Genomic DNA, 6,081 nt, shown 5'->3' with positions numbered 1-6,081 from the left:
ATCCTCGTGTGAACATACTTATTTAATCCCATCGCTCGGAAAAAAGTATAGTGCAACCCCTCCCCCGGGCGAAAACAAAAGTCTGAAAGAAACGCTACTGGCTAGGATACCCCTATATGATGTGGTGCTACTGGCTAGGATACCCCTATATAATGTGGTGCTACTAGCTTGGACACCCCTATATGATGTGGTGCTACTGGCTTGGACACCCCTACATGATGTGGTGCTTCTGGCTTGGACACCCCTATATAATGTGGTGCTACTAGCTTGGACACCCCTATATGATGTGGTGCTACTAGCTTAGACACCCCTTTATAATGTGGTGCTACTAGCTTGGACACCCCTATATGATGTGGTGCTACTTGCTTGGACACACCTACACAATGTGGTTCTTCTGGCTTGGACACACATACATAATGCGGTGCTACTGGCTTGGACACCTATATGATGTGGTGCTACTGGCTTGGAGACACTTATATGATGTGGTGTTACTGCCTTGGAGACACCTACATAATGTGGTGCTACTGGCTTGGAGTCACCTATATGATGTGGTGCTACTAGCTTGGACACCCCTACATGATGTGGTACTACTGGCTTGGACATGGTGTGGTGCTACTGGCTTGGACACCACTATTTGATGTGATGCTACTGGCTTGGGGACACCTATATTATGTGGTGCTACTCGCTATAACAATATATTTTAAGAATATCATTTATTTTATACTTTTTAGTGCATTCTTACATAAAAGGTTGTTATTTAAACGTATTTTATGATTTAATTTTTTCAGTATGCCTACTTTAAATGTTTTAATACAATAGAGTTGCATGACTAAAAACTATTTCACACCTAATTAACACTATAGCACGCGTGCAATAGTGCGGAATATTTGGAAAAGTCTTTCTACTAATTCGGACATCATTTTGATTAATTTGTAAAAAAAAATTAATAATGCATCCAATTAAGTCAAATTTAATATCAGATTAAATTGTTATCATGTTTTGACTTAAATGCCAACTTTGAAACGAATCTGTCAGTTAGAACTGCCCGATATTTTGCTCGTGCGTTTTGAACTACGACGACACATAAACAGACTGGACGAGGAAGGAAGTTAAATAAAAGCTTGTAAAAATCTTGCCATCGCCCGTGTCCCTGAGGTCACAGCTATGTTGTGACAACTAATCACTCCTGTTGACAATGTACCGTGTTATGTGTATGTACCGTACAACGTAAATGGAGTACAACTGGATGAACTGGTTTGTGCAGCCTTCTGTCATGCGCCAAAATACTTTATTATCTTTTTAGCCGACAACACACGTTTATTCTAATACATATTTTTTTCTTAATTTTAAACTCGGAGTTAAATTACACATAGCTGCAGGTGATTTTAGAACATGGAAGAAGATTAGCTTACAAGGACCTTACATTTTTTGTGATAACATACAAGGACCTTATGTAAATATATCGTTTTAATTTGTCCCTATAAAGTAAGCAACTTAATTAAGCTTACAGCGTTTGTATTAACACCAGCACCCCCCCCCCCCCTCCGTTAATTTCTATTCCCCAGTAATTATTCTATAGGCATTATCACACTGTTATTATTAAGTTGCTTTTACCACACGGTAATTACCAATATATAATCACCCCTAGCCCTAGCCCTAGCCCTAGCCCTAGCCCTAGCCCTAGCCCTAGCCCTAGCCCTAGCCCTAGCCCTAGCCCTAGCCCTAGCCCTAGCCCTAGCCCTAGCCCTAGCCCTAGCCCTAGCCCTAGCCCTAGCCCTAGCCCTAGCCCTAGCCCTAGCCCTAGCCCTAGCCCTAGCCCTAGCCCTAGCCCTAGCCCTAGCCCTAGCCCTAGCCCTAGCCCTAGCCCTAGCCCTAGCCCTATAATGTTAGCTATTTTGAGAATATGAAAAGTACATGACCGAAGTATGCATGATATGACTTATTAAAGTCTTTTAGATTACTCATTTGTAAATAATGCCATTAAAACATTATAGAATCAATAAACCCACACGCTATATCTATATTAGACATTGAACCGTGTGTAGGCTATCTGAATAGGAAATGTGTATGAAAAGTTGCAACTACTGATAGTCTACTGCGAAATCCTAAAGGAAGTATATTATCTAGATCTATAATAACATAAGCAGAGTAAGGAATTGAGCTGCGTGTTTGTTGAGGGAGGGTGGGTGGTGGATATTTCGATGTACACACGGATTTCTAAGAACGCTATCAGCGTATGAAAGGTGGGGTTCTGAGGTGATTTTATGACCAAGTAGGCTACTTGTAATAAAACATTTTGGATAAAGAATATTCGGGTTAAAAAAAGTATGAAAAATAATGTTAAAAGGGCTAAATAAAAATAAACTGGAAATTATATGTTATTAAATTGAAAGATAAACACATTTAAAGCTATTTGAAATAAACCGGGAGTAATTTCCCCTAAACTTTCTCATTTTCTTATATAAAACAACAGAAGATGGGAACTTAGAATATAGATATGATTTTTAATCCATTTTAAATACTTAAACTTTTTAAAAATAGAATAAAATCTCGTAAAAAAAAGAATTGCACACCAAGTGAACGCCAAATAAAATGTGCATAATAGTGTGCAATATTATTAGTACTTTAAAAATTCAAAGTAGAAAAAGTACCACTTCCGGCTATCGGAAATCGCTAAAAGGCGATACGGCCCTACGATTTGGATATAATACTTATATATGAAATTCCATCAACCTAGCTGTAACGGTACTCAAGTTATCGTGTTTACAGACACACAGACACACAGACACACAGACATACACACAGACAGACATACGAACAAGATTGCAAAACTATGTTTCCCGACACACTGAGCCCTAAAACGTCGAGATTTGAAAAAATCTCGATTTTTTTTTTTTTTTGCACGATTACAAGACTTTCTCTATACGAGAAAGTGAAAAAAAAGAATGTGAATAGACGTTTCTACTTTGTTGTTAAGGATCTATGTAAACAACTTTTGAATATACATTTCATTTAGGGATAGCGTGGTCAATCGGTAGAGCCATTAATTACAAACCAAGAGGTCATAATTACGTGTTCCCCCAACATGTACCTGAGTTTGTTAGTTACAATTGCTACCTGACTTGAGTTAGGGAAATCAACTCTTATTAATATATATTGCTTACTATATTCTACCTTCATATATAGAGTTATACTCTGCTTTACCTGTCTGATATTTTGTCTGAAGAGAACTTTACTCTTGGAATAAGATTTTCATTGATACAACAAACATGTTTAGGGCGATTGATATCTGTTAAAAACAACATACGCTTACAAAGTTTGAAAACGTACACGACACTTCTTTATCATATTATCACAACTGTCTTTTAAGGAATCTCTACCCCAAGACTAATCCTAGCTCTTACACTAACTGTAATAGTAACCACTTTCATAATACTAAGGCTACCAGATATATCTGTATAATATTCTATGTAATGTAATATTGTGTTTTCGGCGATCACGCTTTACCCTAATAATTATGCCATACTCATTTGCAAGAAACAATTACGCTTGTTTAATATAAAAACTACTCGTGTTTAATATATCAGCAAAGCTTTTTTAATGTAACAAATATGCTTATTTAGTATGACAACTTTACTTGTTTTATATTAGAACTATGCTTGTTTAGTATAAAAACTATGTGTGTGTAATATAACAACTATGCTTGCTAAATATATAAAAATTGATTGTTTAATATAATAACTATGCTTGTTTAACATAAAAACTATACTTGTGTTTAATATAATACACATGTGTCATTGAGAAACTATTCAGAAGCAAATCTTTACCAAAGGAAAACTGTTTCAAATTGTTCCATTGGGCGTTTCCCGAACTATTCTGCGTTATCGGGCAAGCTCTATATTTTGTATGGATATTTTAAGCTGTGCAATCATATTTTTATACACACAACCTGGCTGGTGGGTAATTGTAAATTACAGATAGGGCGCTGCAACATGGCGGGTTAAGTATTGGGGCTGATCGTACACATCATCGCTGATAAGAAGGCTTAGGTGGTATTTGGTGTTGTAAGACAGGGGCGTAGCGAGGGGGGGGGGGGGGCTGGCGGGGGGGTGCGGACCGCACCGGGTGACACCATTTAGGGGGGGGTGACACCAAGGCGAAAAATAGCAAAATATATAGAGAAAAACTTGAGGGGGGGGGGTGCAAATCGAAAGATTAAGGGGGGTGCAAATCGAAAACTTGAGAGGGGGGGTGCAAATCGAAAATTTGAAAGTTTGTTCCCGGGAAGGGTCGCTACGCCTCTGGTAGTGACACCATTAAGTGCCGCATCGGGTGACACCCGACCTCGCTACGCCACTGTTGTAAGAGGTTTACGTTTACTGTACTACAAAGATCTATACTTTAACACGCAAGAGGAAAGATTACGTCGTTTGTTCTTTAGATGTTTGTAATATAACACACATAGGGATGCTTACATATATCTCTACAAAGAGTAATGTGATATTCCTCACGCAGAAATGCTTACATATAGTGTTATCAAGATGAATGTAATATTACAGACTAGGAATGGTTTCATAAACTGTTATCAAGATCAAAAAATATTACTCAAGTAGGAATGGTTACTTATTGTGTTATCAATATCAATGTTGTATTACAGACGTAGGAATAGTTATACATAATTCTATTAGGATGAAGTAATATTATAGAAGTAGGAATGGTTACTTATACTTATCTCAAGATGAATGTATAATCACAGATGTAAGGGGGCTTCTAAATACTGTTATGTAGATTAATGTAATATTACAAATACAGGTACGCCTACATCTACATTTTTGGAGGTCAGTTTACTACTGCACATTTTGACTGCGAGCATTAAGCTATATCACATAGATTAAATAACACAAAATATTATTTTATTTTTCTAAATCTTCTAGAACATCTATTACATTTACATTAAAAAACACCACCAGAGATAGGTTTTAAAATTTCCAACAATTTCTATTCCCCAATCCCCCAATCCTTTTTTTCCTATCTAATAACGAAAATAGAAACTACACAACACCTGTCTGTTTTTTTTTATTAAACTAGTGACCCAGTTGCCCGTTGGATAAGTTCTATCAGCACAACGCAACACAAACCGTTCTCCCACGTCTCCCCATCACATCATCTTGTACACGAACTGCCAAACATTCAGCTTTCAATAAACAGCATTTAATACCTTAGCACAACTGTCCACCCCACCCAAAATAAGTAGTTTCCTTTCAAACCTGACGATCTATGGGACAATTGAAGTAGAGTTCACCTGTTTCTGTGCCTCCCACCTGTGAAGTAGAGTTCACCTGTTTCTGTCACCCCCACCTGTGAAGAAGAGTTCATCTGTTTCTGTCACCCCCACCTGTGAAGTAGAGTTTCTGTCACCTCCACCTATACTCCACTCAATACAATAATGAACTGCACCCTAACCCATTCTTTACTTACTTCTTACCAACTACGTCAAAAAAATCAAGTGTTAAAACTATTCATATTGAATATTTCACTCACTATTAATCCGTAGAAAGTTTAATAAGTATTACAAAGAAAAGTCATATCCCCAAACCAACATACAAACTGAACCCGCCAAGGCATGATCAATTACATGTTCTTATTTTTACCTAATACCTGCCCTGAATTGAGTGGGGGTGGGGGCAAAAATGAATACCTGAGTGGGGGTCATGTGTGTGCGGGGGTGGGAGGGGGAGGGGAAATTTAAAGACACTTGCGTAAAATCAGTGACGTCGCGAGACGGGTGCGGGGAGTGCGGACAGCACAGGGTGCCACCATCCAGGGGGGTGACACCAAGGGAAAAAAAATGCAAGATAAATAGAATAATCATGTTTTTGCTAGTTCAATGAATGGCTAATTAGAGCTAAAAATATTTAAATGCTACACCCAGCTGTATTAACAACCGACTGTAGATGAACATCATTAGTATTTAATGAACACATTAAATACTGGGATGACACCAAGTGCAAAAATTCACAGAGCGAAAAAAAGGAAAGTGGGTGGGGTGACACCATGAGGTGCCGCACCAGGTGACACCCC

This window comes from Physella acuta, unplaced genomic scaffold (assembly GCF_028476545.2).
Source record: "Physella acuta isolate Inbredline_101_S28 unplaced genomic scaffold, ASM2847654v3 ptg000412l, whole genome shotgun sequence".
Lineage (NCBI taxonomy): Eukaryota > Metazoa > Mollusca > Gastropoda > Physidae > Physella > Physella acuta.
This window is presented reverse-complemented; position numbering follows the sequence as displayed.